The sequence below is a fragment of the Archocentrus centrarchus genome, unplaced genomic scaffold (genome assembly GCF_007364275.1).
Source record: "Archocentrus centrarchus isolate MPI-CPG fArcCen1 unplaced genomic scaffold, fArcCen1 scaffold_167_ctg1, whole genome shotgun sequence".
Lineage (NCBI taxonomy): Eukaryota > Metazoa > Chordata > Actinopteri > Cichliformes > Cichlidae > Archocentrus > Archocentrus centrarchus.
This window is the reverse complement of record NW_022060212.1, coordinates 19,716-31,857: the sequence shown is the minus strand read 5'-3', so window position 1 is coordinate 31,857 and position 12,142 is coordinate 19,716. Positions and strand designations below refer to the sequence as shown.

The 12,142-nt window shown below is 39.2% G+C and overlaps 1 pseudogene; it reads left to right on the top strand.

The window, feature by feature from the left end:
- The first annotated feature begins 477 nt into the window (after window positions 1-477).
- Window positions 478-10,718, top strand: LOC115775503 (DNA topoisomerase 1-like; annotated as a pseudogene).
- The last annotated feature ends 1,424 nt before the right edge of the window (window positions 10,719-12,142 follow it).

Sequence of the window (12,142 nt, the reverse complement as noted above, 5' to 3'; positions counted from 1 at the left end):
CACTTTGTCTTTCTGTTCACCACAAAATATCAGCTCCTTTGCCTTTAAGTTATTATGCAATAGTCCTGCTGGCTCTCAAGGTTGTGCAGGACAGGCTCCTGTTCACACTTGAAATCACTAAAATCAGTGAACACACCAAGCTATAAATTAGACTTATTTTCACTCACTAATAAAAACAAATTTCACAGGCTCTGTACATTGTATCTGTAATTTGTTCAGTACTCAGATAGACTAAGGGGTAACTTAAAGTGTGTTATTATTACAGATAACATGTACTTAAAGTAAATCCTTCATGTCGTTCTCATTCACATGGAAGGAGGTCAAGTTAATAGAGACTGAATGTGTTCGTGGTGCATGTGAACCTCGCCACTTCTGTGGGCCTGAACAGCAACACGTTTTTGTGAGAAGGAGGAGCTACGATGATCTGTACCATTTAAATTTAAGCGCATGCGCATTGGCGTACAATCGGGACTTAGATATCGCTTACACAAGCGTATCTTTTCTTCATTCTGCCTGCATCTTCTCGCCGGTGTGTGGAACCCTACACGCTTCTCTTTTTTTTAATTTTTGATTTTTACAGTTCTGCAGCGTTTCGGAAATGAGTGGGGACCATTCCCACAACGAGGACCAGGTAATGTTAAAAGTATTTTATAATGTCATCACCCAGTGGTTACCGGGTACCATCTCCGTCTACTCTGCCTGGTTTGACGGGTAACTCGGCCGGTAGTGGCTGCTAGCGCGCGTTAGCCGGCTGTGTTTGTAAGCAAACTCATTTTTGTTGTTTGCTGCGTCTTGACAGTTTTCATGACATTTTTACTTTGAATATGTAGCAAATGTTCTTTACAGTTAACATCCGGCGTTATAATGATGGGCACAAACTCAGACAGCATTTATGTTGACGTTAGCTGTAACCAGCGTTAGCCGCAGCGGCTTCGGAATTAGCCGCTAAGCCATTTACCACTGGGCATAGCAAGCTAACCGAGCTAGCTAGCTAGCTAAGTAACTGTCGCTCTGCTATCCAGTGAGTTCAAAGTTAGTTAGCCGGCTAGTTAGCTTATCGACTGCGAATTTTAACACTCATCCTTTTTTTCCCCAGATTGACTGTGGCTCCCGGGTCAATGGTAAGTTTATTATATTAAACTAACAAAGGTAAAGGATAGTTTGTCTCACTCTGACTTGTCTAAACTGATCTAACATTACGTTAGTTCTCAGTAGAGGACAGAAATGGCGTCCAGAGACTAAGTCCTCTGTCTCACTCACAAGCGCCTATTGTTCAAAAGGGAGGTCTTGTAAAAGCTTTTCCGTATATTATTTTCTCGATTTGAATCAATATTGGCACGCAGCTGGACGTGTTTTATTAGTTTATCGTTTTAGTGTCCCTTGTTGGCGAGCTTTTAGCAGCACATTTCCCCCCTGAAAGTGAGGGTTTGGGGGTTGAGGACTTAGTCTCTGCGCCATTTTTTTTTCGGTGTAGCGGCCTGACTGTTGCAAGCTGAACTCAGGCTGTGAAGTGCAGATGGCTGTGTGGAGGAAAATGGAAAGTCATAGTGCTTCATTAAGATTACCAAGTGGAGGCCAAAGAGACTGTAGGTTTTCTTTTTAAATACGCGATATTAAAAGCCTATAGCTTATATTTTTTGCTCACTACTGAGACTTTACTTTCCCACTTTATGGGACAGAGTAGTTCATTTTGAGTAGATTCATATTTCAGCATTGAACACAAAGTCAGAACCTCTTCAATCCCCATCACAGTGCAAGTCAGAGTATTAGATATTACATGGTCTGAACACTGTTAAAATTTAAAGTGAGTTTGAGACTTTTTTTTTTTTTTAATGCTGGAATCAACTGTGTGAAATCACCATATTAATCATAATGTCCAGAAAACACATTTTGATTTTCTTTTGCCAGATAAGTATTTTTTTATTTTATTTTTTCCCCCTCCCAAATGTGTCTATGGGTGCATTGTTTTTATAGAAGTTTCTAATAAATGGGCATAAGATTATTAATCATAGCTGGAATCTTATTTCCAAGTGTCACTTAGGCTGTCATGTCATGCCACAAGTCCACTTCCGACTAATCAGCACTGGGATAAAATTTGTCTGTGGTACCCTTAGCTAACTTATGATTCTTCCCTTTCAGATTTGACTAAATATCTTAATTTTGGGATTCATTGGCAGCCATACTTGTAATTTCACAAAGTAATCTGGCATAAATCACAGAGCAGAACACATCAAAACTATCATTAGTGGAAAAAAAGACATCTGAATTACTGAACAATTGAATTGAGGCAAAAATAAAACTTTTGTTAAGTGACTTGGGCCATTATTTTAAGAGGGTGATCATAGACAACTACTTTTTAGGACCTTTTGTTAGATAGGCTGGAAGCTCTCAGATCTACTTTTGCCTCAGTCTTAGAACTCCTGAGTCTCTCTCTAAAATAACCAGATTTTGTTGGTGCCAGCATTTAGGTCTTGGTGATAACTACTACTTTTCTTTAAGATTATATTCCAGTCTTGGCTTGCACATTAAAGAAGCTCAAAAGGCTATTTAGTTCCTTTGCATGTTTTAACATGCCAGTTGCTTCATATTGTCCAAAACATGCAGCTTATAGTGGCACTAGGAGGTGCTGTGCTACTCTGTGTGACGTTCAGATTGTGGGACATGTACAGACCTTTTTGCACAGTGTAAATCATGTTTTTACTGAGAACCTAAGGACGTGCACTTTCAAGTTGTCTGGTAATAGTTGTCTGTCTTGGCTTTAGCTTCTAGTTCAGAGGACTTCTGTATTGAAACACACTTGTACACTGTTAGATATTTGCCCTCACTGTGGGCAGACAGTTGGTTTTAATTCAGTGTATCATTGTTTCACTACCATGTTCATTTTGAAGATGATAAAACTTTCTTTTCAAAGACTCTCACAAGCATAAAGACAAGTATAAAAGAGAGAACACAAACATAAGGACCACAAGAAGGATAAGGAACGGGAGAAATCTAAATATGGCAACAGGTATTGTGTGAGTTTATACTTTTCTAGACATGTGTGATTACTGTCTTTAAGGACAGAATAGGGGAAGCTGTAGGCTGTAAAATAATACTTCTCTTCGTTTCTAACGTTATAGCGATCACAAGGATTCCTCTGATAAAAAGCACCGAGACAAAGAGAAGGAAAAGATGAAGCACAAAGATGGCAGCACAGACAAATACAAGGAAAAGCACAAGGAGAAGAGGAAAGAAGAGAAGGTAATTTTCCAAGGATTTGCATGATTGCAACATTTACAGATTGATAGAATTATTCTAGATCAGGCTGACATGTTGGCTAAATGAAGACATGAATATTATTTGTGGATTAAAAGCTTTATTTATTTTTTCAACACTTCAGTTTGCACAGCACTGTGATAGTTACAGGATTATGCTTGATGAAATTTTGGTTAAATGTACAAAATTTTTTTTTTATTTTTTTATTTTTTTTTTTTTTTCCTTTCTCACAGTCCAAAGGGACTGTGAATTGGGGGGGGGGGGGGGGTCTACTTGTCAAAATAAGCAGCTTTTTTTTCACACATACTCGTTTTAGTAAATTTAATTGGGATAATGTTGAGCTAATCTTAAAGGTTCGAGCAAAGTTTGAAGCTAAATAATTTTGAAGGAACAGTATGTAAAATCTCCACTAGATGCCAATAGATTGCAGTCAACCGAATTCTTTTCTTAGCCCTCCCAATTCAAGTGCACAATCCCAGCTACGGTGGCTGCTGTGGGACAAACAACTCTGGCTGCCAATATCTGTAGTGAGTGTAGGCTGTTTCTCAGTTGTCAGCATATGTCCACATCTGTTTAATTTGGAGGGGCTGAAAATCTGATACGAGTTGATGAGTCAGTAAAGCTCACTACTTTCTAGTGATGGCGATAAGTTATTGAGGATAACCTGAACTTTTTGTCAGTATTTGCTAAAGCTATTTGCGATCTTTAAATTAAAAGTAATCTTTAAGGTGTACTGTGTATGTGGCCGGTCTCTGGCAGCATGGCAAAATTGTACTGAATGTATTTGATAGTATATCTGCTTGAGAATCAAACCAAGGTAAATTGGAAGCTTTTGTAAACCTTTTCATATGCTTGATGAACACACACCTCTTCAGATAATGGCAAAGATGACAGTTGACCTTAGCAACAACTGTTAAACTGCTTTGCAAGTGTGGTTGAATGAAAAATCTACCTACATGTGGTGCATTCAGATTAGTTTTGAACCCTGCACACAGATTTTTATCAATTAAATGCCAATGATTTGACTTTTGTGTCATGGTTGTCACTTGCTGTAACACTTCAGCCTCTTGCGTCTTAAAGCCATTGTGTAAACATTTCAGGTGAAGTCCCTTGATGAGAGAATCAAAAAGGAAAAGGAGAATGGCTTTGCTAGGTAAGTCAGGACTGTGCTTTTCTGAGTGCCGTCAGGATGCAGCAGATGCATTCCCATATGAAGCTGTGTGATTTGTTTTTGTGTTTCTTTGGCAGCCCTCCATATGTGAAGTCTGAGCCTGAGCATGATTTTTACCACTCTCCTAAACATGAGAAGACTCTAAAAGAGAACGAGATGATGATAATGAGTAAGCGCTCTATGTTATAGACATAGACATTATAGTCATAGACAGTAGTCTGTTTCACTGGGATACAGCATCCCTGTAGTCATCCATGCAGCTAAAGTTGTATATGTGAGTTCTGTTAACAAAGAGCGTTTTGTTTCAGCTCTGAATTCAAGCCTAAAAAAATTAAAACTGAAAATGACAAGAAGGTGAAGAAAAGGAAACAAGATGAGGTAAGCAAAGGCTTTTAGGAGAGTGCAGAATTGCTCTTCAGTTTTTGCTGTCTTATCTTTGTATGTGTTTGTGAAAGTTAATCTTGATTTTTGTGAGAAAGAAGTAGAATACTTTTGCTTCCTCTTCCTAGGACTTTAAGTCCAAAAAAACAAAACACAAAAAAGAAGTAACTGATGGAAAAAAGAAAGCAAAGAAAGAGCCCGAGGAGAAGTGGAAATGGTGAGTTAATTGGGTTAGCCAGCTGTATCATCCCTACAATGCTTATCAGTGTGGCAACAGGACATATGGATGTATTGTTGCTTTTTTTTAAAAACTTTTTTTAATTCATTGTCATTATGGAAATGATTCATTTGCTTGATTCCAGGTGGGAAGAGAGGATACACAGACGGTGTCAAATGGAAGTTCCTTGAACACAAAGGGCCGGTGTTTGCGCCACCATATGAGCCTCTTCCTAGCAATGTCAAATTTTATTATGATGGTGAGACTTTGCACAGGTGTGCTTATCATGTACGTCTCTGTCTGTCTGTCAAGGGCTCAGTGATAATACAAATGTCTGTGGCTTGCACATATTTCAGGTAAACACATGAAGCTTAGCCCAGGAGCAGAAGAAGTGGCGACTTTCTTTGCCAAAATGCTGGAGCATGAATACACCACAAAGGATATCTTCCGTAAAAATTTCTTTAAAGATTGGAGGAAGGTAGGAGAAAAATGAGCACTTGTTAATGGATTGACCTCTTTTTTAAATCTATAGTGCCTTATGAGTAACTAAGATTTTGTTGCCATAGGAAATGACTTCAGAAGAAAGGGCTAAGCTCACAGATCTGAAGAAGTGTGACTTCACTGAGATGAGTGAATACTTCAAGGCACAATCTGAAGCCAGGAAAGCTATGTCTAAGGAGGATAAACAGGTAAGCTGCTATCTGTGTTCAGTGGGCCATACAGCATATTAACCATAAACCCCAATATTCATTGACTCCTGTAAAGGACTCTAGAGTTTTGTCTCCTGTGTTATGATGCCTTTTAAGTACATGGCTGTTGTGTACTTCATAACAGAAGTGTTTCAGATGTACTTGGCTTTAATTCTGCATTTCCCCACTGATCCCACATGTTCTGTGAAACTTGAAGAGTTACTCAGGGGGAAATCCCTTGGGCAGTTACGTAATAGCAAGCCACTATGCTTTAATTAAAACTGACACATTAAATGGTACCTGTGAAGAGTATCCACCTTAACTTTCATGACTAGATTCCTAGTGACTACCTAAAGGACCCCTACATCATGGAACGACTTATTTATTCCTCCCCCACCCTTTGTAGAAAATAAAGGAAGAGAATGAGCGCATCTTGCAGGAGTATGGCTTCTGTATCATGGATAACCACAAGGAACGTATTGCTAACTTCCGCATTGAGCCCCCAGGCCTGTTCCGTGGTCGTGGAGACCATCCAAAAATGGGCATGCTCAAACGTCGCATCAGGCCCGAAGACATTATCATCAACTGCAGCAAGTGCGTACAGTAGTCTGTATTTTGAACTTTGTTTTCCATTTGATTTTTATTTATTTATTTTTATTTAAGATGCAGTGTAATATTCATTGTGCTCTACACAGGGATTCCAAGGTTCCTGAGCCGCCTCGTGGCACCAAATGGAAAGAAGTTCGTCATGACAATAAGGTGACTTGGCTGGTGTCCTGGACAGAAAACATACAAGGCTCAATCAAGTACATAATGCTGAACCCCAGCTCTCGAATCAAGGTAGGTGGCTGGGCTGACTTGTGCACTGTGACTTAAAAAAAAAAAAAAGTCTGGTTAAATGATGGTTGGTTGGTGTGTTTGTGTGTGTGTGTGTGTGTGAGTGAGAGAGGGAGAGAGAGAGAGAGACTTTCAAGGGCAGGTTTTGTCATTTCAATTTAAAATAAGTAAAAGTTTACTCCTGTTCAAGCTGTCCTAATTGGCTGTGACATAAATTAAATTGCACCTTCTTTATGTTGACACATAATGGTACATTCCGTCTAATTCCTTTTGTTACCCTTGCCTCATCTCATTTTTGTCTACAGGGAGAAAAGGATTGGCAGAAGTATGAAACTGCTCGTCGACTGAAGAAATGTGTGGACCGTATCAGAACCCAGTACCGCGACGACTGGAAGTCCAAGGAGATGAGGATCAGACAGAGGGCTGTGGCTCTCTATTTCATTGATAAGGTCAGGTCCCATTATTGCTATTGACTGTGTGGGAGGGTTTTGAGTTTTGTAATGAGTTTAACTGCACATTGCATGCTGTGTTTAGTGGGTTCTTGAACACCTTTCTCATTTAAGGTAATATCTTTGTCTGGCATACACTAGCTGGCTCTGAGAGCAGGTAATGAGAAGGAAGAAGGAGAGACTGCAGACACTGTGGGCTGCTGCTCGCTGAGAGTTGAACATATCAAACTCTATCCAGAGAATGAGGGTCAGGAGTATGTGGTAGAGTTTGATTTCCTTGGTAAAGACTCGATCCGCTACTACAACAAAGTCCCTGTGGAGAAAAGGGTAAGCACCATTATCTTACTGAAATGCAGTGTTTGTGTGTAAACTCTGCTTCTGTATTTATGTGTGATCGACCTTCTTTTAGGTATTTAAGAATCTTCAGTTGTTTATGGAGAACAAAGAGCCTGATGATGACCTGTTTGATCGCTTGAATGTAAGTCAAATATAACCAGTTCAAGAAATTAAATCCATGTAGCTTAGTGCTGGTGAGAGAAATCACTATTAGATTTGAAATGACTCTCAGAGCACCCCATCTACCCTTTTAAAACTCAGTTTCTTAATTACACATGTTCCTTCAGACTTCAATTCTGAACAAGCACCTTCAGGAGCTGATGGATGGTCTGACAGCCAAAGTTTTCCGTACATACAACGCCTCTATCACCCTGCAGCAGCAGCTGAAGGAGCTCACAACTGGTGTGTTTCCACCCAAATTGTTCTGTTTGGTCAAAGGATTTAAAACGAGAATCCTCATTTGTATGTAAAATTAACCAGGAGACACGGCAAACTGTTGCCTCTCAAACGTTTGGTATTACTAATAAGCTTCATGTAGGTTTTGTGTTGTTTGCTGTCTGGTGTTATTTGACATACGGAGAACTGATGACTTTTTTTTTTTTTTTTTTTTTTTTTTTAGCGGAGGATAACATTCCAGCCAAAATCCTGTCGTACAACAGGGCCAACAGGGCAGTGGCCATTCTATGTAACCATCAGAGGGCTCCACCGAAGACGTTTGAGAAATCTATGCAGAACTTGCAGTCAAAGGTAAAGAGTTACTTTTGCGAACTCTAGTGGACTAAAAACAGTCCAGTTATGTATCTCCCCCCCCCCTTGCTAAACCTGACATGGAGATTGGTTTGTTTAATGTTCAGACTTGCATTTAGCCTTCTCATTCTAAGGTAAAGCAACAATAGTGCTAACTGTAAGAGGAACAACCACTTTATATAAAAATCACAACTCTGAAGTGGCTCAAATGCCAAGGGTGAGGAAATATGTTAACAGAACAAAAAGAGGGAACTCACTTGTGAGGGCCTAGTGCACACATACTAAAGCAATTATGTAGTTTATCTTCAAAACAAAAAAGGCAAGCGTGTGGGCACATTTAGATTGATGACTTAATAAATGGCTTTGCAGACAAGGTGAAGCATTTTGTAAACGGTAATTAAAGACCGCCCGACCAGCATGTGCAGAACTTTGTTCCCTCCCTCTCCTTTGGGCAAGAAAATCACTGTCCATCATCTGAATAAATGAAAAAAACACACACAAAAAACAACCTACATCAGTTGATGGTTTTTGCATGACAATTTACCCCTGCTGCAGATGTAAGGCGGTGCACTCTGGATTTGACTCAGGCAGTTTGGAGGTCACCCCTCCTTGTTTGACAAATTTAAACAGTATTACAATATTGTAGTGCTATAACTACTACAGGTTATAGTACAGTTTTTATCACTCTACTATAGTGATTTAAATTTTCTGTTTTGTATTCAGGGTACTTTGTTAGTGTTTACAGCCCCAAGCCAGCTGACTGAGCCCCACCATGTGAATTGTGCTTGTCTGTCCAAATTACTGTAGTCTGGAGTTTAAATAATCTGAGTGTCTAGAAATGACAAATACAAAAGGGTCCACTCAAACTCCAGGAATTTCCAACTCCCAGATAACTTGACCATTATCGCATATTCAGTATCTGAAACAGTTACTGTCATTTATTTTATTTTATTTATTTATTTTAAGATCGACGCTAAAAGGGACCAGCTCGCTGATGCCAAGAGAGAACTGAAGAGCGCCAAGGCTGATGCCAAAGTACGGAAAGATGAAAAATCCAAAAGTAGGTAGTCAGAAGTTTAATAAAAGAGGTTGGTGGTGGTGGGGTGTGTGTTTGTGGGTTTTTTTTTTTGTTTGTTTTCTTTTTTCTTTCTTCCCCTCCCTCCTGTTGTGACTGTTTGCTTCATGCTTATATTACATTCCCTGCTTTGTCTGTAGGGCTGTGGAGAGCAAGAAGAAAGCGGTACAGAGGGTAGAAGAACAACTGATGAAGCTGGAAGTGCAGGCAACTGATAGAGAAGAGAACAAGCAGATTGCGCTCGGTACTTCCAAACTCAACTATCTGGATCCTCGTATTTCTGTGGCTTGGTAAGATGTAATTATTAAATAACGTTCTACCATTACGACCACAGATGGTCATAAAGGAGGGCTACTAAAGGATGAACAGATTAGACTTTGGTGGTCAAAGATCACTTTGACATGTACGTAAAGGCAGATGAAGCAGTAACTCTAGTGTAACAGGTGTATTGCTGTGCTTTTTTCCTAGTTCCATGTATGTGTGATGAGCACTGTGCTGCACTAAAACTGTCCATCTTGTTTGACATTGTGTTGTAGGTGTAAGAAGTGGGGTATTCCTGTGGAGAAGATCTATAACAAGACTCAGCGTGAGAAGTTTGCCTGGGCCATTGACATGGCAGATGATGACTATGAATTTTAAATCCCAGTTTGAGGTTTTAATTATACCTTTTTTTTTTTTTTTTTTTTAAAATTGGATACTTGTTTTATAGCTTAACTGAATTTTGCTCCATGACAAGGAATTTCAGAAACTTTGAGCAAAAAGCAGTGACAAGGTGAAATGATGAGGCCATTATGAAGGGTTAGGAGGAAGTTGTGGATAGTCTAAACATCTGATCTGAGATCAGGCAACAAGACTGAACTTTACCCACAACTAAGAATCAAGGTTTAGTACCTGTAATTTAAAGACCCTGTTACCTTCTGTGATTGTCCTCTTTTGGGGGACACAAACCTGACAATGCCTGAACTCTGTGGTCCTCTAGCTACTGTATCAAGAAAAAACAAAATGCTTTGTATCATTTTAATGTCTTTGTTCACTCACTTTGTATTTTAGTCATCCCATGTATTATTAATGAATTCTATATTTTGATAGACAAAAGTAAAATCGAATGAATTCCTTAACTACACCCACGCGCCTTTTGAGGAATTGGATATTGTGTGTGTGTGTGTGTGTGTGTGTGTGCGCGTGCGTGCATGCGTGCGTGCTTGCTTGTGTGTATGATGGGCTCGATCATGGAAGCTGTTTGGCAAATAATTTTAAACTGGACTATGTTGAATTGTTGAGCTTGGAAGAGGATGTCTGGGCAGGCAAAGGGGGGAAAATACTGCAACCATGTCAATATTTACTTAAACAAGCAGAATGTGAATATTTTGTTTTACAGCTTCTATCAGGGACTTTTTTTTTTTTTTCATTGTAAATGTGAACCAATCATTTTTATCCTTTTGTTGCTAGCATCCTCCGACTCTCGCTGCATAGCCCCGTCTACATCTGATTTTAACTTAATTTAAACAATTGTTCCAAAAAAAAAAAAAAAAAGAGCTCCCATATCTGTTACTTGAAAATGCTATGATAATGTATAAAGTCAGAAAATGGAAAGTGTGTGAGGGATATCAACTTTGCCAAAAAAATCACCAAACTGTTACAATTGTAGGCAGGTTTTTAATTGTGTAATGATCGAGGATTGAGTAATGTAACATTTAATGTGAATTATCAGTTCATTTTACTCAACTCTGTTCCACTCTTATAGTAAAGTTGATGTAAGTAGCTGTAAAGTCAACATTTTATTCCTGTTTTACCTTTTTTGTCATAGCCTTTGATCATGTTTTTGAGTTTTCAGCTCATTGTAGATTGGAAAAATGAATAAAACCTTACCGGGTAATCTATGGCACACTTGTCTGTTTCTTTAACAACCCCCCTGAAATGGGAATGCTTGTTTCAGTGTTACTGAATTATTATTATTTATCCCCCCCCACCTCCCTGAACAGAGGTGGGCCCCCTAGCTTCACAGCAGCCTGTTGGTTTTGGAGCTGCAACCACTGTGGAGCTCTTTCCACGTTTACAGCACTCTTAAGCACGTTTGATCTGTTGTAATAGCAGAACAAGCTTGGACTCTAAATACACATACAAAATTCAAAACGAACGGTTCTGTGATATTTTGAAATTAAGTGGCACCATAGGAAAACTGTCTTTAGATGGAAAAACAAATTGGTGGGGCTGGAATTATTAGGTTCATGGTTCATTCTATCCATGTTTCTAAAGTCTAGAAGGCCCCTTACTTTGCCTAGAGTACAATGCACGGGGCCGTGTGCATTTAAAAATATGCTTAAACTACAATGTGTACACCCCCCCCCCCCCCTAGCACAAACTGCATTGTCAGCTGCTCACCAGCAGGTGAGGCTGTATGCATTTCTCCTATCCCAGCACATTGCAGGCTACTTGAGCATTCATCACACTGTATAATTTGACTAGCACCACATAATTCATATTCCCCCCTAGCACAAGGTGCTGAACAAAAAAAACCGAGGCTGTGCTGCTTGGTGAGTATTCAGTTTATTCTGTAAAGATTCAGAAGTGTAGAAAGGATGATACAACAGTGCTTTATGATCAGACTATTTCATAAAAGTTTAAGTCATCATAACACCGTAAGTCCAGATTCCATTTATCTCAAACCAAAATAAATTTGTAACATTCGACACAAGTGCATACACTGCTGGTAGGAGATCAACCTCCAATTTCACTTTGGATGGTATAGCACCGTTCTTAGCTATTAGCAGCTTGACAAAGATGCAGCTTAGTAGGATTCATGTAGTGACTGTATGTTTATATAAACAAGAAAATTCAGAGGAGAGCAAAGATCTCCTCATTTGGCTCTCTAGCTAGCACAATATCTCACTCTGTCAGTGTCTAGGGATCAAATTGATAATTTTGCTTTAAACAACATTTTGCCAGTAACAATATTTGATACAATTACAGCTTAAAGTTAAACAT